We start from the raw sequence: 24,343 nt of genomic DNA on the forward strand, positions 1-24,343 counted from the left end.
ACTCCCATTTAAGAGAAATTTACTCCACAAACTGCTAGAAAAATGAGATGTCCTAACAAGACAGTGTGGCTGTACCAGGAGACTGGGATGTCCCAAGACACATGTAGGTGACAGCACAGAGTCACCACAGGAAATCAGGCAGCATGAGGAGGACCCAACCCAGAGGAGGGCTTGGGGGATATGAGGAGGCTTCAGCTCTGGCCTTTTGTGAAGAAACACTCTCACACGTGTTTGAATACTGCATCATTTCAGCAGAGAGGGAAAGGCTTCCAAGCTGCACAATTATGCTATTGTAATCACAAAGCACAGGCCAAATTAGACAGAGCAGCTCTGTTTTCCTGAATCTGGTTTTATAAGCTACATTCTAGCAGCGCTCCATTACGCTGCTATGCAGAAGTGTCTGGCATTGTTTCCATCACAAACAAATCTTTATGTCCTAAATTCATGCTGGACGGAAACTTGGCTTCCATGGCACAAACCTAAGAATTACATTTGTTTGTTTAAACAAATTTGAGGGAAAACATACTTGGCCATCTTTGAGTTATATGATGACAAGATGATTTAGATCTCCCATAAAAGATATAATTCTTTTTTTCTCCTCATGCCAAACAATGATGCTTTCTTATAGCTGGACAGTTGCTGGCTAGGAGTACAAACCTATCGAGAAAAGCCAACTCTCAGCTGTATTGATTAGGGCAGCAGATGCTGAGCACTTCACAGGATGTGGTTCTTCCTTTGGAAAAGTGAAGACAGAGGTTTATCTCCTACATTTATAAGACTGCATTTTAATTTCACTGATGTTTCTCTGTGTGAAGCTAAATTGGAAATGATGTATTTTCACTGTATTGTGTAGTACTGGAACTATTTTATCTTCCCTAAACACTGCCTATTTACAAACCACTATTATAATAATACATCCTTGAAAGGAAACATCCTCAGAAAGATAAAATTGAAATATGTAAGAAATGCAACCAAAGCTCAATTTTTCACTTTTAGCCATCAAATGATAACTTATGCTTATCAAAGTACAATCAAAAGAAAATGAGGATGACATTCTGCACTGAGCATCAAAAAATCAGATCTTTCAGTCATTGAAGAGATACATACAATTTTTTTACTGATGTCTTTATAGAATAGAATGCCTTATGTCACTTAGTCAAGCAAATTGTCCCTCAGAGAAAAAATTGTAGTCTAAATTTATTCTTAATTTTCTGTGTATAGAGCAGAAATTGTATAATTTTGGTTATCAACATGATTTCACATTAATTCAATCTCACTAATAACTGGCACTGAAGTATCATGGAGGAATTATAAAATCAAATCAAGACAAAAATTATAAAATAAAATCAAGACAAAATTATAAATCATTAATAAAGCTTTCTCTGAAACAAGTGACAAAAGCAACCTTAGTAAATTCTTCATTATCATTCCACCTTTATTATCTCCTTTATTTTTTACCATTTTCATTTTATCTTCATTCAGTTGTGATCTTGACTCTACAAGGCTCTGTCAAAGAGAAGGATAAACATGTCCTTCACAGAACAAACAAATGCATATTCTCAGGGAAGCATACTGGATGATGCTAGGAACAGATCCCTTTGAATATATTTTAGACCTTCTTCTTTTAAATGCCTCAAACCAACTTGTACCTTTAAAAGCCATTGAGTCTGAAGACAATAAAAGCATATTTAGGCAATAGAAGGAAAAATTTAAAAATTTTTGTAAAATATGTAACTTCTCATGAAAAGCTGGAGCCCTTCTCCTTTACTGAAATCAAGTCTGTAGTGTGCAGGTATAAGCAGGACAACCATGCAGTTCTTGATCACCTGGGCCTCTACTGAGAATGTTCTCACTTGGGAAGATTCTCACAAACCACTTTTTATAACTCAGCAAGGCCTACCAGCTAATTGCCTTTTCCAAATTATCTCTTAAGCTTTAATTTCCAGTACTAAATATTTGTTCTTGGCAGACTCAGAGGAACTCAGAAACCCAGATTAAATAAACCATTATATGCACAGACACCTGCTACGCTATGGCATACCATTAACACAAAGTTAAGCCTCAACAAATTACTTTGTTTGTTCATTGTTGTGTTTAAGCAAGTGCTTTCCATCTAAAATAAATTCTAAGCAGTTTCCACTAGGGAGTTATTTGTTCTTAATGTCATCATTCACTACAACATTGGCCATAAGTGGATTTTCCATCCTGTCTAGATTGCAGTTTACTTTGTCAAAGTAATTATCCATTACTCCCATGTATACACATTTGTTTACAAGTCCCATACCAAATGCTTCTTTATAAACTGACGTGATGGTCTTTGCTGAAGACAAACCAAACACTGAGTTAGAAAGAAGAAATATACTGGTAGTCACTGAAACTCTCACAATTGAAGGATCTTAAAGACAGACATGCAATTGCTTTTGGATAGAAGAAGGAAATTAAGAAGCTGGATGGTGAGCTAAGAAACTGACATTAGCCAAGAAAGGACCTTGCAAGATGTTTGCAAACATTTACCAAACTTTTCCAAGTCACTAAGGATCACCTGGACCTCCCACTAGGCTCACAAACATCTGTCCAAATTCGCTGAGTCCTCCACATTTCCCTGACTTTGGGATACACACCACACTCTTCTCCTGCAAAGGCAGCACCTCTACATCTCACCACCTTATGGTGCCAAACCAACTTGGAGTCAACTGTTTCCCAGTGCTACAACCTTACCAAGTACCAAGAAGCATGTTTTACTCATCAACTCAAAACACTGAGTCTCATTCTTTTTCCCTGGCACTCTTTTATATTCCACTATTTTTTCTGGCTTCCTTCTACTAAGAAATGCCACAGATATTCTCTTCAAGAATCAGTCTTTCGTTGACTTCTCTGAACTTCTACCACTAACAACCATCCCTTTCAAAAATTGTCTTTTTTCCCACTAGTCTCCTCTTAATTTTTTTTCCTCAAAAAATTTGACAGGATGAGCAATTGATTTTTATCTTCTTTAAAAAGTTCTCTTATTATCCATTGCAATATCTGAGTCTGTAGTGTATGCACTGCTTGTTGCATCTTCCTAAGAAAGGAAGTCAAAATTGATACAGTTGACATTCAGCTTTCCCTGAAAATAAAAGCCAACTTCCCTTTGTTAAATGAAGTCAATATCTATGTTAAATCTTTCATCACTAGCTAAAATAATTCATTACAGTTTCCTACTGAAAGGAAATGAGGAATGTGATCTCTATGTGAAAGCATGACAAAGTAACACCTGTGGACTTGACATGATCAGACATGATATTTGTGAGTAAACCAAGGGCAAAATGCAAGGTAGTTTCCAGTCAGACTGAAAATAGCTCAGAGCAGCTTGCATAGATCTTCCCCCGTGTTTCTGACAGCGCCATGTGTTAAAAAAATAGTTTTAAACTTAAATTTGAAACAGGGAAAAGATATCTTAATAAGAAGCACGTGTGTGCACACTCATTTGCAGACACACACACATTTTCTTGACATAAACTGTAACCTGAAGATTGATTTCAATATTCAGCATCTCAGTTCTTTGTAAACATTTACAGAAAAACAGAATTCACAAAGTCCTGGTATTCAGTAAAATCCCAGGCAAACCTCCCACTGAGCTATAGCTATCCTCATTCTTGCACTCAACCTCAAGTCAATGTGTCTTTTTTTTAATTTTCTTATTCTAATGCTTTTCTCTAATGATATTAACACGGGAGAAATAACTTCTTGTCAGCACAGCTCTACAGAAACTGGCAGGTTCTGTTTCAAGGCATTTATGCAAGCTTCTTCTTTGGTTTGATTAGACTATTCTTGCTTCAGCATTTGGACCCAGATCAAGAAAGAAATTTCAAATTCTGCCCACAGAATGCAGCATCTGAATTGGAATGAGGTCATTCTGCCTTCATTTTCATGCCTTGAGGTTTGTTGCTAGCTTTAGAACCAGAAATCTGCAGCAAAGCCTAGCTCCTTTCACCTAGCTTCAGGACCAAATTGTCTAACATCAGGAGCTACTTACACTGGTGAATACATGCCAACAGCTATCACACAGTGGTATCTAAGATGGAGCATTTTTTTCTTCTTTTAACCCTAAGGAAATATGATGATAAGAAAATGTCATCACCCCTGGAAAGTATTGACTTTTACGTGATGACCACAGGGTCCATTTTTGGACCAGCTTGTCTGAAATTCATTACACTAACCAAAGATTGGTGGGTTGGGATTTTTTAATGTTGTGTTCTAAGAAACTGGAATCATAAAAGCTTCATGCCATGTGAGATTGGACAACAGAAGCTCTGAGAAGTTCCTCTTAACTGTGCAGCTGTATCCCAGACTAAGAGAGAGTAGCATTTACAGCAATGTTGATTTGTGGGTCTTTGAAAATCAGTGGTCACTGCTGTAAAAGAGCCCATGTGTCTTTCTCAAAAACACTTCAGGTTGGAACCAGCGAAGCACTGAAGCTTACTGTGAGGGCTCAGAACTCAGCTGGCATTTCCAGTTTATTACTGCTGCCTACATATCCTGAAGGTGATCCCAATGTCTCCCAGAACCACCAAGGTAATAACCAATACAATTTTTTTCTAATTTTTTGTTATTCTTAATTCCTTGCTCTCTTATTTCTCATACTCTCAGCATCCAATTTTTGTTCTCCTTAAAGCTGTTTCTCTCTGATTGATCTTCCTCCCTGTGTCACCTTGCTAATCAAATACAGCGCTGTCCTCCCAGTGACACCATTTGTCAATTCATGTGCAAATGATGCTCCTAGGCAGTTATGTTGCATCCTAACCTTACATATTTCAAACAAGAGCTCCTGTAGTGTCACTCCAGCTATTAGTTATGCTAAGGTCATCCCCATCCATTTAAATGGAAAATCCACAGCATTGATTCACTTATGCATTCATGTACATGCGAAGGGCAGAGAAGTCTGGCACCCTGGAGAAGACTGTCGCTGACTTGGGCACGCAGGACCTGGTTAGTGAGTGTTCCCATAGACTTGTGACTACACACATAACCCCATTCTGTTTGACTTTTTCCCCCCTTGGTTCCATTTTCCAAATCAAATTTTAAAGGGTTGGATCTGACCTTCTCACCCTGCGAAACAGTGAAAGAGCTCAAGCAGGAATACCTGGCCAGTCACACCATTAAAACAAAAACAATTACTGCCTTATTTAACAAAACAAGCCACAATCTCAAAATGGTAGAGGCCGCCTATTTTGTTAAGGTCTTAATAGCCTATTTTATAGTTCCCTGAGGAATAATTCTCCTTATTCAGAGAAACACTTATTAACCTTCATAATTTATTTGTGGCTTCACTAAACACGCACATACTGTACTGTATGGCCATTAATCCTGGGAGTGAACTTAATAATGATGGGTTCAGTTTAGCTCAGATAACCACCCAGATTTCTGGATACCTTTTGAATATGTATCAACTGTTTGAGACTCACTAATACACTTTTTCCAAAGTCTCTGTTACATGGCACTTTGTTTCTAGTCAGCCCTCCCAGAAAGTCCCCAGTTTCTTCCCATCGCATTAGGTGAAGTGTTCAACTAGTTGTTAACTGGCACCACAACTTGCTTATTCATATTTCTGAGATAAAATCTTATCTTTTAGCCAGAAGATCCTAGAGAAATGCAGCCTGTATTGCAGTCCTAGACTTTGCCATCAAATGTACATGCTGGCTCTCTCCCATAATGCTTGTTTCAGTGGTCATCCTCTGAGGAAGATGAGAATAGTGGGAATACAGAAGCTACCCCATCCAACTCCAATAAATTTGGCTATGCTTAACCTCATATAGCTTTTGTTACTTCTAATTTGTTTTTCTTTTTTCCCAATAACCTACTTAACCAGGCCTGCTTTGGTGCCTTGCATTTGATACAGGGTGTTATGTGTGTTTCTTCTGTCCTTATCACTGCAGGATTCTGAACCTTTTTAGGACTCTTAACACAGACATATCACTAAAAACAATGATTTATCTACAAAGCATTCAAAAAAAATTCCTAGAAATATAGTCTTGCTACTAAAGAGAACAGATGCCCAAATATTGAGAAGTCAGTCTCTCTCCTAATGCCTGCTGTAGTCTCTTTTGTTGCTACTTCTTATTCATTTGACTTATTCTGTTGGTTTTTGCTATTATCAATATTATTATTACTATTATTATTATTATTATTATTTAATTATTACAACTGAATATGAAGAACTCCTCCTTAACATATTCTATAATTTTAATAAAATGAACAAGCCCAATACTAATGGTGTTACTCCCAGAATTTACTAGCGTAGCAGTATTTCTGTGGAGCCTGTGGACAGAATAGCCATACCACGGCTATGTGAGCAATTACTGCTTGAACCAGAACTAACTTTGGAGAAAGCTATAGTTATTTCTAGCCAAATTGTGACTGCAGTAGCAAGGGCTAAAATAATTGCTCAAGAGGCTATAGACCATGTCCAACCAGTCCATTCATTAATGGGTGTGAACTGGCATGAGCGTGGCAGGCAGAATGGTGGTAAACAGAGCACGTTTGATACATCTAGAAAGCACCATGCCATCTTAACAGCCTCTGATACTTCAAAGTCAGGCTTTGATTGTGAATCTCTACTGTGTATTATCAACTGCAATCTGAAATAAAACCATGGCCTGCAGGCAATTTCTTTATCAAATTATGGGTATGACAAGGGTGAGATAAAAAAAATCACAAACCTGTGCTTACCGTTGTTACAGTCAAAGACACTTGAAGACATTGGATATTCAATTTCTACTAAAACAAAATCAATAATTTAGTGATCAAACAAAAACACACTAAAGCACCTGGGTTTCAAGTCTATGATGATTAAAAAGAAAACTTTGAAAACTTGGTCAGATATAACCAATGTAACAAGCCTGACTAAATCTGCAGATGGGCTGAAATAGCAACACTGAAAGATGTTACTGAAAGAATGATTCTGCCCTGTTAACTAATAGAACAAGCACTTCACAGGACCTTATCAATACCACTGCAATCTATGCATCAACTATTAGCTTATCCCTTGGGATGAACAGGAAGGAGATAAGGATCTTTTGTTACTGTCATCTTTGTCTGGCTGGCTGTATAAATGAGAGATGAGCAAGAGAAGCTTCTGACTGGCCTTGGGAAGAGAAGAAAGTTGGCTGGTCTGGCCAAATCAGGAAGTTACTTGCTTGTTCTAACAGCTCAAGTTGTTGGCACTAGGCCACAAGATTCACTTAACTGCACAAGAAGAACGACCCCACAAGAATGGGACCAAGCAAGAGGATGCTGCTGTTGGAAGTGAAGCACTTGATTATTTTTAAGGACCCAAAACATAATGAGCTTGTCTGTAGGTTGTACCAGCCAATATCAACTCCATGAGAATGAGCAAGGCAAGATAAACACATGCTGTGTTATGTGTTCAAATGCACTGGCTAACTTTCCTGCACAGAATCAAAAAGAAGCTCTGAAGTAAAAGCACCTGCATAGCATGCTCATGGCAGCAGGCCATTATCTGTGGTGGGGAGGGCCATATGGTCTTTGCTCCCTAACAAGTCACCTCATCTTGCTGAACAGCACAAAGTACACTACTGAGTAGGGGGAGAACATGTGAGGATACCTCACTTGCAGAAATTGCAGGGAGATCCCCTGACATAAGTGTGATGGGGCACCTCTGCCGAGCAGACTTGCAAGGGACACTGCTCTGCATCTCACTGAACGCCAAAGCCAGGTGCCTTCAGCTTGTTCAGAAGCTACTTGGACAGCTGGCTGCAAGAGCAACAGCTCAGAATCAGATTCAAGTCCTAGGAAATCCTCTTACTCGGCAGAGAAACAAGAAAGAAGCTGTAACACTGCTGGCCCAGATGTACCCATTGTTCCTGACACAGCGTATAAGGACATTTTGGAGCACCATCCAAGAGCACAGAGTACACTAGTGCTTGCAACAGACTACACCAGCCAATGCCTGTTAATAAACTTTTTTTCTGCCTCACTTCTATAACTGCGCATCTACAAAATACTCCTTGTGTTGCCTTAATTGTGCCCCTATTTGCAATTCAAGCCTTGTTAGGTAAAACCTCCAAGAATAAAATAAACAGAGGAGGTGACTTGTTCTTTTTCCTCTATTTTCACCTGCACAGTCAAAAAAAGGGAAAGCAGGAAAACACAAATGTTTTCTGAGAAATATTAATTTTTATCTGCAAATATGTTTTTAATTATTTTTAGTCATCTTTTCAAACATTTTAAAACCTCATCTTTTATGCACTTTGAGATTGGGGGGAATAATTCTCAGTAGCAATTACTACCTTCCATTGAAAATGTAGACAAAATGACTCTGACAAGGTGTACTGAGTAAAATGCGCAAATACTTGTTTTATTTGTATCACAGTAATCACCACAGTATTCCCAGTGCACCTAAATATAAATGGAACCCTATATTATAATTCCACAAGTTCCTTTCCTGTTTGTTATTATCCATACTAATCACAAAAAAAGTTTTTTGACTGAAAACTCTGTGCACCACTGTAATGCGAACATTGACTACACAATTAATTATTAATGGACAACTGTTGTCATTTACAGAGATGCTATGTATACTTTTACATTGTATCTGCAAAGAATAAATAACAGGATAAGACAAATAATGGATTTTTCATTAATAGGGTTGACAGCAACTGTAAGTTTTGTCAATAAATGTATTAAAATGTAAGTCTCATTTAACTCAACTCGCACCCTCTGTCCTAATTCTGGGAGGACAGAAATGGTCCTTCACTGACTTGCCTTGCTGGCTGCTGGTACAACAGGGTCATGAGCAATGCAGCCTAAGTAAACGGGGAAGACTGAAATTTCTATTTATTTACAGAGGATATCTTCCTTCCTCTGGTCTGCCTTCCTCCCTTCTTCACCCCCGCAGTCTAACCCTGCCCTGTCTGGTACGTGGGTATGGTATTTGTCTTCCAAACATAACAAATAGAAGTTAACATTCACTAACTGTGACTTATCTGACAGCTCAGCACTCTGTTTCAAGTCGTTCACTGTTGCAACTTGATTTCCACAAAGCCCTGCGTCATACTGGGGCATCCTGCCAGGTCATAGGCTGCTCCATTTCTTCAAAATGGAAATTTGTTAAGTTTGCTGAGGTCTTTCCTCCTTCTCTTATGGCGTTTTATGTATTAATGGAAGGTCATGTCAAATGGTATTATTGCAGGGAACAGCAATTCATAATTCAGCAAAACTGTCGCTCTATTTTCAGTGTGAATTTTTGCTACCCCGTCCAGCATAGGAATTTACGCAGTTCCTCTCCTGTGAAGATGTTGCTTTCCTAGTATTCTTCCCTGGACTAGAACAAGAATCCTCCTGTACGGCTCAGGTATCAATTACTCCAGTCCAGAGGTAACATCCTCTCCTGCTCTCTAACCAGACTTGTTTCAGACATAGTAGGGCATGGATCCAGACTCCTGCTATGATCAATTACTTCCTGACCTTAGCTGCACCATAGGAACTCTTTTTTCTTATTGTTTAAAGTGCCAATATATTTTATAGGTTTTCCCTTCCCCCTTTTAGACTTTGGAATAGATCAAGGACTACTTAAGAGTCACAGTGTAGCCATCCATAACAAAGACAACAACAAAAATTGATGAAGAAGTATCTTTGTGCTCCATATATGGATTTTCCATTATGGAGAACGTTGTCTGCAAGTGTTTCTCTAAGACACCTAGTGACAGCTTATTTTGTCAAATGTCCACTTGTGTTTATAACTATTTCAGGAAGAATAAAAACTTCTTAATCCCTTGGTATAACTCCTAAGTCATCATGAGCCAAACTCCATACTCTGGAGGCTTTTGAAATCTACACGGCAATGGTCAGTTCCTTTCTTTGTTACTAGCTCACACATACAATATTCCTGCCCAGTTACCTCACACCAAAACCATGCCAGAACCTGCAGCTTGCAGGTGCACCCCCAGACTCCTAGACCTGAAAGCAAGAGTACCACATTGAATCCAGCTGTGAGGCTAGATAAGTGGGCTACAGCCTTTTCTTGTTTTGAATGCCTCTGCACCACTCCAGAAATGCAAATCAACCTGAAAAAGCTTTTATGTTCCCATTTTGCTCCAGCACCTCAATCGCTGCAGGTTACAGCTGACTTATGCTGAACCAGTTTTATACCATGTCCCTCTCATGATCTCCAGAGAATGCAGTGAGCCAGGGGAAGGAACCAATGGATAGACCATCACGAAACTTCTCTCAGGAACATCCTCTAACAAGAATTTCATGTTAGTTAGAGCTGCTCTTTGGAAATTGATTCCTAAATGAAGGACTTTCCCATGGATTGTAGGACACCACAGAAAAGCAGAATAAAGCCCTAGCTCCCTTCTCCAGTCATCTGCAAATCAAAATAAATAATTTCCTAATACCGTCTTGCTGTGTTCTGTTCTATTTTCTGGTTATTGAATGGCTATTTTCTGTGCTATGGTGCAGCACAGAAGACTGGATAGCCTGAATAAGGAGTAGGAACCTGTTTGTTGTTTTTGTCTTTGTGCCCTACCCAACAATGGGGAGAAATGGTTTCCTCTGTTGAAGCAGAATATGACCCAATGCTGCTGTATACACTTTTCACATGGAGCTCTGTGTTATGAGGTGCAGTCACAATGATTGTCCTCCTTCAAACACAAATCTCCTTTCCCATTGCTGGGGCACTGTCCTTGATAAGAGAAGCAAAACTAGGAACATGATCCTATCCATAATTTCATTTCACCAATATCTCTTCCAAAACAGCACCTCCTCCCCAGTGGAGTGATTATACTTGGAAAAGACCAACCTGCCCTGACTCACTTTATTCCTTGGTCCTTGCTTAGATAGAGGAGGACTGAACAAAACCTCAGTAAGGAGAAAAGGATGTGGCCTATGGTGATTAATTCTCTCCCACAAGCACAAGTCAGTGAGGGTGGTGCCTCACCCTAAGCACCAAACCCTTCCAACTCTCTCTAGGGCAGGAAGTCCTCACCCATCTCCTGAAGAAGCAGGGCACCCCCTGCTGACTCTGCCCCTAGGAAACAGCTGGTTCTGCATGTCCTCAAACCCAACTGAAAAAAACCCCAAACATATCACTTGGAGCTCCAGTACATAGTTTTAATTTTGTTCTTTTATGTATATATTTCTTTTCAATTTTCAGAGAAAGATGCTTCTCACAACTGAAGCGTTCTTTCAGGTAGAAAGAAATATTATTCTTCTTTGCCATACTCTCAGCATCTTTGGGGAAATTGCCCAAAGTAACCAGTGTTGCAGCAGAGAAAGCTGACTTTTATACACTGCTGTTATGCTTTTCCACTGCTGTTATAGCTGAAAAAATGATCCAGATATTCTTCATAACAATGAGAACAATAATAGTTATAAGTATAGAGACAGGAAAAAAAGCACTTATTCCTTCTCTTTGAGGAAGTAATTTAGGAGTTTGCCTGACTCAGGGTTCAAAATAATCCTAATTTCTGTATGTCATTGTATCTTTTGTCCATGTGGGACGTTGTTGAAGCAAATAATTAGTTTTGTTCATGTCTAATCCAGCCATGTGCTCAAGTCCAATATTTGCTCATATTGTCTCATCAATTAAAGGAATATTTGGAAGTATACAGCGAGGTCATGTATTCATGCAAGATATAGGAAAAGAGGAGGGCTTGTCTCTAACTTGGTTTGGAGCAATTTAGCTTGAGGACAACCAATGCTCTTGTAAAATCTAAAATACTTCACAGATGCCAGGTCTCCAATAAATTTTGGAAATCAAGATGCATATTTTAATATTAACACTTTTAGCATTTTACCTGACATGCTGGAGATACCAGAAGAATTCTAAATTCTTTCTTGTATTCCACATTTACTCCACATTTCTCATAGCAGAACCTTAAAGAACTGTTAGCAGCAAGGAGAATAGATGAGGGAAAATTACAGCCTCTCAGTAGGAAAAAATGTGGGTATGAAAAAATTTTATAAATCTAATCCAATCTGGACAATGATGATTATTAATTATCAGATTCTCTCTTTTAATATAATGCAAAGTAATTATTTTAAATTCATTGCATATTACTAAAATTGAATTAATACAGATTTGTTTTTATTTACTTTATGACCTTTGGAAGAAGAGGCAGGCAACCCACGAGGACTACAAGGATGTTTTGACATTAGGCAGGGAGAAAATTACAAGGGCTAGAACCCAACTAGAACTTAATCTGGCTTCTGCCATGAAAGACAACAAAAATGTTTCTACAATTATATCAGCAACACAAGGAGCGCTAGGGAGAATCTCCATCCTTTTCTGGATGCAGAGGGGTACATAGAGACAAAGGATGAGGAAAGAGCTGAAGTACTTAATGCCTTTTTTTCCTCAGGAAGACCAGGTGTTCCCAGACCCCTGAGCGGGAAGAGAGAGATGTGGAGCACAGTGAAGCCCACATAACTAGGATGAAAGAGTCAATGACTTGCTGTAGCTCTTAGACACACAGGTCTATGGGTCTGGTTGGGATCCACCCAAATGTACAAAGCAAATTGGCAGAAATGCTCACTGGGATGTGTTCCACCATTTAACAGAAGTCCTGACTAAGTGGGGAGGTCCCAGATGACAGAAGTTAGCAGATGTACTGCCCATCTGCAAGAAGGGCCAGAAAAGGCATTCAGGGAATGACAGGCCTGTCAGCCTGACCTGAGTGCCAGGGAAGGTTATGGAACAGATCATCTTGATTGCCATCACATAGTACTTGATGGACAGCAAGGAGATCAGGCCCAGCTAGCACAGGTTTATGAAAGGCAGGTCCTGTTTCGTCATCTTGGTCTCCTATGGCCAGGGAACTCAACTAGTATATGAGGGAAAGGCTGTGGGTGCTGTCTACCTGGATTTTAGTTAAGCCTTTGACATACTTTCCCATAACATTCTCTTGGGGAAATTGAGTGCTTGTGGCTTGGATTGTGTACTCTTCACTGTAAAACACTGACTGTATGGTCCCTTCTCACCACTGGCCACCCACCACTCTATTCACCAGAGAGTGATGGTGAATGAAGTTACATCCAATTGGTGGCCGGTCACTTGTGGCGTCCCCAGGGCTCAGTATTGGGACCAGTCTTGTTTAATATCTTTATCTGTTGGTTTCTCGGCTGTTTAGGTGACCTGGAAAGGCCCGGGGTGTCCTTGGACAGCCCGTGCTTCAAAGGACGAGAAGAGGCTTCAGATCTTTTCTCGGTCTCGGTGTTTATTAATTGTTTATCTAAAAGATTTTCTCTTGGCCCGACAGAGGTCTGCACAGCAGCCAGCCATGAGCACACTGCGAGCCCCCGGGGCGGTCACCTATCTTTATACTCGAAGTTACGTATACAATATTTATCAATTTTCCCCAATGCCTTTTACCCTTATTAACCAGTGCACTTTTAGTAATAACCAATCCCAAAGTGCCAACATCACCACAGAAGATGGAGGCCAAGAAGAAGAAGAAGAAGAACAGGACATGCCCCAATTCCTCTATCTTACTTCTTTAGACCCCCCTGTACAGAAATCCTAAACCCTGTGTTTTACACTCTAATTAACTTATCCCTTCACCATTCACCCAGTGAAATCCTCCTATTCTCATACAGGTGTCGTCTCCCTTGTAGGATCAAAGTCCAGCCACCAGACACTTCTGGCAATATTCCAGGACTCCCGAGCCCCCCAAGGGTGGTCTCAGTCACTCTGCACATCAGTCCTGAGGTGCTGAGATCCCACATTTATCAGTCATATCAGTGAGTGGATACAGGGTAACCCTCAGTCAGTTTGCAAGATCACACCAATCTTGGTAGGAGTGTTGGTTTGCTGGGAGGTAGAAAGGCTTCACACAGGGATCTGATAGGCCTGGATCAACAGGCTGAAGCCAAGTGTGTAAGGTTCAACAAAGTAAAATGTGCCTGATTTTGCACTTGGACCACAACAAGCCCATGTAGAGTTACAGGCTGGAGGCAGAGTGGCTGGAAAGCTTCCCAGTGGAAAATGACCTGGGGATGTTGGTTGAAAGTAGCTGAACATGAGCCAGTGTGTGCCCAGATGGCCAATAAGGCCAATGGCATCCTGGCTGTATTAGAAATAATGTGGCCAGCAGGATCAGGGAAGAGATCGAACCTCTGTACACAGCACTGGTGAGCCACATCTCAAATATTGTGTTCAGTTTTAGGCTCCAAACTCCAAGAAGTGTCCTGAGGGAACTGAGATTGTTTAGCCTGGACAAGAGACAGTCCAGGGGAGTTCTTTGCACTTTCTACAACTACCTGAAGGGAGCAAGATAGGAGTAATTCTTCCAAGTAACAAGTGTTAGGATAAGAGGAAAAGGCTTCAGGTTGCGCCAGGAAAAGTTTAGAATCAATATTTAGAAAAATTTCTTCACTGAAAGGGTTATCAAGCAGTGGAACAGGCTGCCCAGAGAAGGAATTGAGTCACCATCCTTGGCGGGATTTAAGACATGCAGACGTGGTACATAAAGACATGGCTTATTTGGTGGACTTGGCAGTGTCAGATTTGCAGTTGGACTTGATGATCTCAGAGGTCTTTTCCATCTAAATTATTTATGATTCCATCATTTCAGGGAAGATAATCACAAGCCTTATACTTTCTTTGTTGTATTCAGCATGCCTTACAAAGGCATTTAGAGTTGCCATTCTATTTCACAAGTTGCATTTTCCCCCTTGATACATAAAAAATAGAAATACACAAAAGTTTTTAATACCAAATATAGTTTGATAAGTGCTTGTTGTTAATATTTTCATTATTATTATTATTTGAGACTTGAAAGTTTTAAAGTAGTGGAAGCTTCCAATATTATTGTTCATGATTTTCAATTCAATCTAATTTTTGGTTTAGAATTTTATGCAAAATTGAAAAAAAACCTTAGAGCAGAAAAAAATATCAAAGTTAAGGAACTAAGAGCTGTTTGAACTATGAAATATAACAGATGGCAAAAAAGCCTCTTTCCCGATGATCAGTCAGACTGAGGGTTTGTCTGATCTTCTCTGCAAGACAATTCCACATTCTCCAATTCAGAAAGTCTTGCATCTGGTTCTCACATACTTTCTTCTGGGCAATGTGTTCTGCCTCAGTTAGGAGGAGTACAATTTTCATGGTGGTTTACAAATCAAAATTTGGATTTGATTAGCTAGTGTTGATTCACTAACCACTCTCAGTACTTAAAGTGATATCAGAAGCTCACCAAGCACCAGAAGAGGACTTGAATGTCTAGGTTAGCATGCACCACAGAAAGAGGCAAGCAACATCTACAGACATCAAACACACCACTAGGTGGTCACATTAACCTGATCCTCAGTGTAAGCATCATTTGTCAGACAAAACACATCCAGGTCAAATGAGTTCCAATAACCCAGGGCTGGGTACTCCTGCCCTCAGGTTTTCATTGCCTGGGAGGAAGGAAGGGATATTTCCCAGCTAGCTGTGAAACCTTTGGAAAGTGATGTTACCTGGCCATAGAAGCCAGAGGCAGAACCCACAGGCTTTGCACAACTTTGATAAATAGAGTCCATATGTCTTCAATGAATGGAAGGTGGAGACAGTGCCTTGGCCCACTCTTCAAAGCATTCCCCCTTTCTGACTAGAATTGCTTTGGTCTTGCCTGCATTCAACTTGAGCCAGCTGCTCTTCATCCAAGAGTTTATTTCCTGAAGGCCTTCCAAAATCCTATGGCCAGTGTGAATATATTGTCAGATTAGACCATCTAATAGCCCTCTGTCTGCCCTCAAAAACCTCAGAACTGCTGAAGTATTAGCACCCACAAGGCACAGCTGAGATTACAGCCCATTCAGATTATGCACAGGAAAACAGACCTGGTCTGAAATAGCTTCCAGATGAAATTAATGAAGTAAAAGCAAAGGCCATGGGTATATAGGATTAGATAGATTGGATTATTATATATACAGGGTACTCTAAGAGAAGGGTAGGAGCATCAGATGCGTGTCCCCATCCCACTATCTTATCTGCACTGTGAGATCTCTAGTACTTCTCCTCAATGAGCTTTGTAAAAAAAAAGTTACAGCTTCTGAGCCCTGAAAGTAGTTCAGTCATAAAATGCTTTTTGCCCTGTAGATATAGAAGGTTTTCTAAATTAGACCATTTTAACCACTTGAATTATTTGCACCAAAAGTCTACTGACTGGTGTAAAATTCTGGTTTGTGCAAAAGATTTTGCTTTTACAAAAATAAGGGAATTATCTCTAAATATATTCAGCCAGCAATATTCCTTTAATCAGATTTTTTTCTCTTCTTCTCTAAGAAGACATTAATTTGGCCCTTTCTTGAAAGGCTGTGTATTTTCAGATCAGAAGCAGCAATTTGATCAGTCTGATTTCCCATCCTATTAACAGAACTTAAAACCATCTTCAGAATTTTCTCTGTCAAACACAATAACCCTGCTCAAGTCAGAGATTTTCTCCCAGATATTTGGCAAATTGGAAAAGCATTCTTGTGGTCAGTATTAGGTCACTTCAGAATCACTTCAGACAGAAAAAAAAAAAGTACTAATAACTAGCTCCAGTATTATAATTCTCACACACTCCCTGAACACAACAAATATCACATCCTACTTGAATTTTTCATTCCATATTTTCCTGTTTCATAGAATTAAATGTTAACCAGTCAACTGAAACTTTAATGAATTAATGTTCTCAATTTGCACAGATTAATATTAATCATTATCATGTTTGGCTTGTTGAGTTTATGTTTTAACTCATCAAAACTGAGAATGAGAGGACTGCTAATGTCAAGTTCATGTATCAGAATCATGAAATCTTTCTAATATATGCCTGCTGCTATGACATTTTTTCACATGAATTTCTTACTTTGGTCAGTGTTTACCCATGGTGACTGTCATACTCTGGCTAAGAGTTCTTGACATGAGAGATACAATGATGGGTGGTAAAGAGACACTTCAAAGTCTTCCATACATTGAGTCAGGCCTGTTCATGGGACATTGGTTTCATCTCACTTGGCATCTTTGCCAGTTGACTTTCAAGCTGGTCATCACAGTACCACAGACGTGTGGAGCCTTGCTAACATCTTTTTCCAGATTTCCAGCCACAGAAGAACATAATATGGATCTCTTCCAGTGGCTTTATAACTTGAACTGTGGTCGTGGGGCAGGCATGCAGACAGCTGAGCCACAGAAAGCACTGTGTGTCCTCATGTCTTCCCTTTGTTTTAGCTCCTGTCTATAAACACCAGCCCTTCATTTTATCAGAAAAAATTAATTTATTAAAAAGTACTATACTATTTCAGGTTTTTTCTATCCCTGAAAATAGTACAGTTATATGTGTGAAACAACAAAACTTATTGAACTCTGTAAATGCACAAAAACTAACTAATCATCAACAATAAAGAGTTAACAGTTTTCATATTTTACCTTTTTTTTAAGATTTAGTTTTTCAAGCTTTTCTTTCCTTTACAAGTAAGATATTGTCCTCTTTTCAGAGGTTTCCTGTTATCCCACGAGTTCAAAAATTAACAGTTATAAAATTGGAAGAACTTACAACATTTATTATTTCTACAACCTTGCGGATGACTCATCAAAAATTTAAGTCAGTGCCACGACAAACATAGTATATGACCTTTACAGATGCCAATGATTTCTGGTAGTATATTTGCCATGGAGGGGGGGGTCAGGAGCAGAATAAGTTTATGAATAAACAGTTTTCAAGACTTTATGATTAGCCACTGTGCAAGATAACACAGAACTACTGAATGTCTTCTACACCCCTACGTTTGGATTTTAAAAATAAAGATGGAAACGGCTTTCTAAATAGATATATTTCCCCCATTACCCCAGCCAGCTGGAGAGCCAGTGTGACTTTTGTTATGTCTAGCAATGGCTTCTGGGGGGCTTTCTGTCTCTCATTTATTTCCTATATATTTGGCTTAGAACATGCTCAATATTTTGGATGGGAAAACAGCCAGGTAAGTCATTAACTTTACAGATCAAAATAAATAATGTTATGGTGCTTCAGTGATATTAGCCCTCCCCTGGTTGACACTGTGGTGAGGTCGCTGTTGGGACACTGGATGAGCCTTCTTGATCAAAGCTAAGAACAAGAGAAAAGAAACTCCACAAAGCACTAACTGTCATGGCTACTGGGTACTGCCCAGGAACTTCATTATATAAAAAGAAATTGAGTAATAAACATAACTATTCCAAGAAAGAACACAGACAGATCCGAAACAAGAACATCATATCAGTGAACCATCTAAAGTATAATTCTGTGCAGAGGCCATAAAGATAAAGAATAAATATGCTTTTCTTTTTTTTCCTTCTCCTGTTCCATCACTTCCATTCTTTACTTACATTTAATAACATATTTGGGGAAAGATAGGAGAATTCTCAGTCTCTTAGTTACATTAAATTCATATTTAGAGAACAGACTGAATGAAAATCCTACTTCCAAAGCACCTCAAACTTTGCAGGAAATATATACTTAGCTCCTGACTGTCATGGCTCAGTCCAAATCTCATAAAGTGGAAAAGTTCAGAAAGGGACAAAAATGATGGTTATTTGGTAAAGGAAACATTTGGCTAAGAGCAGTGAAGGAAGGCATATATCTCTGTTCCAGAAATGCAACACAAGTCTGGTGTAATTGCACAGACTTCTGTAGGACCAAACGAAGGCTAGACAGCACAGAAGCAGAATTTGGAGCAGGAGGTTGGCAGCACTTACCCACATCTCAACACATTTTTCCACCAGGTCTTTCCCAGCAACAGTTTTACCTGATACTTTCCCGTCAAATAATAAAATTTTCAACATCTGATTTTTCAGTTCTCTGTCTCAGTCCTTCCCTGCCTCCCCCTCCAGTGCTATGATCACTGGAAATAATATTAAAAGTTCAAGTCCTGAAAACACTTAATGCCATGATTAATTTTTACAGCTTAAGGAAATCCAAGATGACATATAGTAATTTTACTTATTCATGCAAGTGACACTAAGAATTGTTAAGCTGGCACAATACTCAAATAATAGTGAGCTCATATTCTCAAGAGCATGGAGCACTCAGCATTTTGCCAAAAGATCAAGAGAGTTTCTCTGAATCACTCTCTGGTTTAGACTATAGTTGCTTCTTTTAGGAACATATCAGCAATTTTCTTTTTATTTGCTATTAATTAATAAGTGTCAATAAATACTCCTCAACCTAGAGCAAACAAACGTTGCATAAAGAGAAGGACGACGTTCAGAGTCAGACCTCCAGTTCACTGGAAAACACGTTATCCGCAGAGGTGCAGTTGTGCCAGTTAGAGGCTTTGCAAACACTGTGAAGCAAGTACTCTGAGAAGCTGGGGAGAGCACAGAAGTAGTTCAGCATGCCTGTCTGAAACGCAGGCATAGCAGGAGGATTTTCAGTTGGAAGGATCAGGTTGCGCTGGGCTTGCTTGTGCAGATGCGCTGGAGCCACCCCAGTGAATCAATGGAACAACTTTGGTAACTGCTCCCTAACGTAAATGAAATGCTTCTCCGTGTGGCTCCACGTTTTCAGTTTACTCCTGACCAAAGCTAATTCGGGTAACAATAATTAGCTCCTTTTCTCTCAAATGTCAAACCGCAACATTTGCTCTTCTGTTTCTGTCGCCACAAAAAAAAAAAATCTCTCCCAACCATTTAATGTAGCTTTTGCAAAATACTTAAGATAAAACAAGATAAGAAAAAGCTTCAAAACCACTGTAAGAGGCAGCAGAATGAGCTCAGAGCCCAATTCTGTAAACATACCTACTTTTTACCCACACAGATCACTCTATTAATCTCAACAGGACTATCAGCAGAAACAAACTGGTTCCCAGGTACTTAGAAGTTAGCAGGGGTGGGCTATCACAAAAATGATGAAGTTTGAGATTTAAGGACCTAACAAAAATACTTCATGCTTCAAAAAATACTTTCTGCATCCCTCAAGGCCATCCCAAAAACCCACCCTCTATGGAACATATCTCTTCCACTGAAAAATTCTTGGAGGCAGGAGCCTTCCTGGGAGCAGAAGCCTACTCCCTCTTACCCCAAGTGCGTTTGTACTCTCACAGGGGGCCTGGACACACAGGAGGTAAGCATCAGTTGGGAAAGGGAGAAGTAATACCGGCTTCTACTCCCTCCTGCTCTATCAGCTTGAAAAAGAGCAGGAAATTGTGGTGCCCTGCAAATTGCAAACCCTGTGCCCTCACTCTAGCCTGGGGGAAGCAGAAGAAACGTGGCTCAGGTGGATCCTGTGTAGGTGGGTCCCATTCTACTTGTCCTTATGCAGAGCTGGGGTGAAAGCAAAGGTTTAGACCAAAAACCATGGAGCAAGACCTTTCCCAGGCAGCACCTTGGGTCAGTCAACCATAACACTGAAGCTTACTCCATACAGAGGACCAAGCAGCAGCCTAGACTGTCATTTGCAGAGGTATACCAAAATGACAGGGTTTAAGGCTGATATATTCTGCTTGCAGCTGGCCAGGAGACTCTGAGTATTTGTACCAAGTATTACCTCCCCTTAAAAAATGCACATAACCTCTACCATCAATTTCCTATTTGTATATAAATGGGAAAAGTCATACAAGGGCAGTAATTCATCTCCCATTTGGAGATGTTATGACCAGGCGTTGAGAGTGTACAGGTCATTTATGAGGATACAGCTCATTTGCAGACCATTTAGTACACCCATCCATCTCTCAGCCTCTCCCTGGTGCTGCCAATACACAATAGCTGTTTTTCTAGTTCTATCAAGCTCCTTATTCCCAATGCATTTGAGCATCCCTGTGATATTAATGAACTTCTCCTCACAATGCTCCCATGGGGATATTATCAACATTTACAGAGGGCTGGCCCATGGCTATACAATCTGTGGCAGACCTGGGAAGGAGACAAAGAGATCTGGTGCTTCAGCCCAGTGCAGTAACCACAGCACTCTTCCTCTGCTCCCTTTTATGAGTTGGACACCTGTTGCTGGTTGAGGACCACCAAAAAACATCACATGGTAATAAACTTTTACAATCACAACAGACCTGGGCTGGATTTGAACCAGCATCTTAGAGGTGCAAAAGCCTTATGTACAGCCCATTATTGGTCCCTTGAGCTGGGTATTGCTCTGGCGAATGCTTGGCTATCCACCATAAAGATGAGCTTGATGCCAATAGCCTCCAGAAGCAGGTATTACTGAATACTCATTTGAGTTCAGCAAAGAATTCACATGGTAAGATGGGTGTCTGTATATGTGTGTGTGCATGCTCCTTTTTTTTCCTTCCCGAGGAAACATTAGAAATCAGCCTTAAGGATATGAACTTAGTTTAAATGTCAGCTGAAAAACAGCTGCTGAAAAGAGATATGATCCATGAGCCAAACAAATGGGGCTGGGAGGAAGTTGAAATGAGAGATATTTAGTTTGCTAATGCTCCTGTGTGAGGATAAAAGGGTGAGATGTGGGGAATCTTCTCTGGCATGAGGTCCTGCAAAGTGTTCTGGAAGATTCGGGTTAGCAGAATATGATCTCCCCATATGGCAGGTTTGAAAAAGTGGTGAAAGAAGTCCAAGCATATGCAGCAGTGAGGTAACAGGGCCAGAAGGGTCAGGCACCTGTGACTTTCTAGCCACATTAAGTTTTTCAGAAGCTGCTTTTTGACTTAACCGAGTAGAGTTTTCCATCACATATGTGTAAAACATTCCATCCATTACAGGTTTCTTGGCTCTTCTGGATTGATTTTGTTCATGTGTGAGGAAATTTCAAGGAAACAAAACAACAACAAAAAAGCTTCTGAAACTCATTCCTTCTGTTTCAAGATTTATCACTCATCCTGTTGAAGCATATGACTTGTCTTGCATCTGAACAATCAGTTTTTCAGTGCTGCTTGTTGTTGTGTGTCTGAAGGCTGCTTAGCATAATTAGCATGCAGGGCTGCAGGAGCCTTCACCTATCACTAGGCATCTTAGGTAGTGCTATAATACAAAACCACTAATAAATCACTGCCTTCTCTCCACTCTAAAACTTTACAGAGACAATGTGTGAACTCTAGCCACAGGCAGAAAAAATCCAACTGCCTATCCCTCCTCATATCAAAATGACTTAGAGCAGAGTTTTCCCCAGATAGCTATAATCCACAAATAATCCTCACTTGCTACAACAAAAATGACAGAAAAAATATTCACTGTAGCAACACAGCTGACTCCTTTACCTCCTAGTGCACTTGAGGACTGAGGGGAGGAGAGGATATGGGGGCTCCAGGCAGCTATGTGGGGCTCAGAGCTCCCCACAGACCCTGGGTTTTTATTCAGGTTCAGGTCACCACCAAGGAGACAATGAAAATGCAGCCTCTGAGGAGCCCAGTCAGATCTGGGATCACACTTGAGGCCATTAAAGTATGGTACTGCACTCTCCAGAGTGGGCCAGAATTCCTCATCTTCCACAAGTACAGGTCAGTGTTCAGGATGACATATAACCAAGCGCAAGCAGTGACACTAAAATATCCTAAAAAAATAAGATGTCTGACTTCATAATGCATACATTACTATTGCAATAGATGTGGGAAGGGAGGATCTGACACCACTAATCATTAATCACTTGAAATTCATCCCTATGTAAAAGTAAAAGTAATGCCCATCCCCATTTTTCTGCCACTAGGGATTAAATGATCTTGTTGTGCCTGTCCTCTGAGCTTGTACATGAAATTCCTGTCATCCAAAGGAGCTATTGTTATCATGGTCTCTTGGCACATCACTGCTTGCCCTCACCATGGTCACTGATCTGTATCTACTTAGTCCATTTGCAGTACCCTTCAAGATAGCAAATTTTAAAAATTAATGTATTTTTTATGCAGCACTTCAGAAAACCAGTTATCAAGATTTCCACAGCCAAACAGCCAAAGCTACAAGACCAGAACTCGCACCTAGCCCATCCTAAAGAGTCTCTCCAGCTAGATGAGGTGCAGGAAACACAAGCCAGACTTTATACATACTTTTGCCTCACCTTTTGAACTACCCTGAATTCATGAGTCCCTTAGTTTCAGGAACACATTAGAAAAAAACCTGCTGTTAAATGAAGCGAACTCACCTCTCGTCAACTCACTGCTGCGTTTCTGGATGTGTTTTATACTGAACCATGTCCCAATGTTGAGTGCCTTATCGCACCACAAGAGATTCTTTCAGTTGGTCTAGGCAATTTCACAGGCATCAGGAGGGGTACAATAATCTACACACTTTACCCTATCATGACTATGACCATTTTGCAGCAATGCCACACACAGATCAAGGAGTGAAAGCAGGTACAAAATTCCCTTTGACACCAAACATCATTACAGCTGGTGGAAGTTGGTTTTCTCTCCTTGCAGCCTTGGCAACAATGAACATCAGAGAGGCCCTGTACCACAAATCATGCCCTCCATCAATGTCAGCACCCACCAGACATGCATCAGTGAAGGCTCTTCCCTGTAGCAAATGGAAAGGGAAACACACAGACTGAATCTTCTTCAGGCAGTAAGGTTTACTTGCTTATTACAGAATGAATCTCTCTGACACACAGTGCAATTTTTGGGGTATCCTGCACAGGGCAAGGAGTTGGACTCGATGATCCTGATGGTGTCCTTCTGACTCACCATGTTTTATGAGTCTGTGATTCTATGACTGGTGAGGTGAGATCACCTACAAGCCCAGCAGCACCGGAGGGAACCACCAGGCTGCGGAGGGAATGGGGTAAGCCTGCTGATCCCCCACCCAGCACTTCACCCACACGGCCGTCTCAGCCTGGGGCTGCAGGGCAGGCCAGAATTAAGGCCGTCCTCTGGCATTCAATGTTGTTTGTGACAACACCCGCAAAGCATCACAAGTGGATACTATCAAGGATTACTATTTGTGTATTAGTGAGTCACAATACGCCAGATTCATAAGAGCCAGATGTCACAGCTGACCCAGACAAGGCACTCAGACAGATCCCACGCGTTTCATGTGTCAGCCTTATATCCATTCATAAAACAGCTCCTTCCCAAAATATAAGTCTTGGGAAAATTTAAGATCATTGTGCAATTCTAAGTCAAGTTTCAATCAGTTTCTTGGGTTTATTTTTCCCCCTCTTTTTATTTTTTTTTCAACAGTGGTTGAAAGAAAGGAGGGGCAGGAAATGATGTCCATCACAGAGGAGGATATAAAAAATGAAAAATATGGGTAGTCAGGCTTGGAAAAATAACTTTTCTTTCCTCCGCTTTTCAAAATGTTACAGCTATAGAAACAATCTCCTGGACAAAGTCAGACAGATGTTTTTTTCTCCCCGCCCCTCCCCCCCACCCCCCCTTCTTTGGATGGAATGACTTTCTCAAGAGCACAGCTGAAAAACCTTTGGAAAAAAAAACACACACACAG

Source organism: Ammospiza nelsoni, chromosome 1 (genome assembly GCF_027579445.1).
Source record: "Ammospiza nelsoni isolate bAmmNel1 chromosome 1, bAmmNel1.pri, whole genome shotgun sequence".
NCBI lineage: Eukaryota > Metazoa > Chordata > Aves > Passeriformes > Passerellidae > Ammospiza > Ammospiza nelsoni.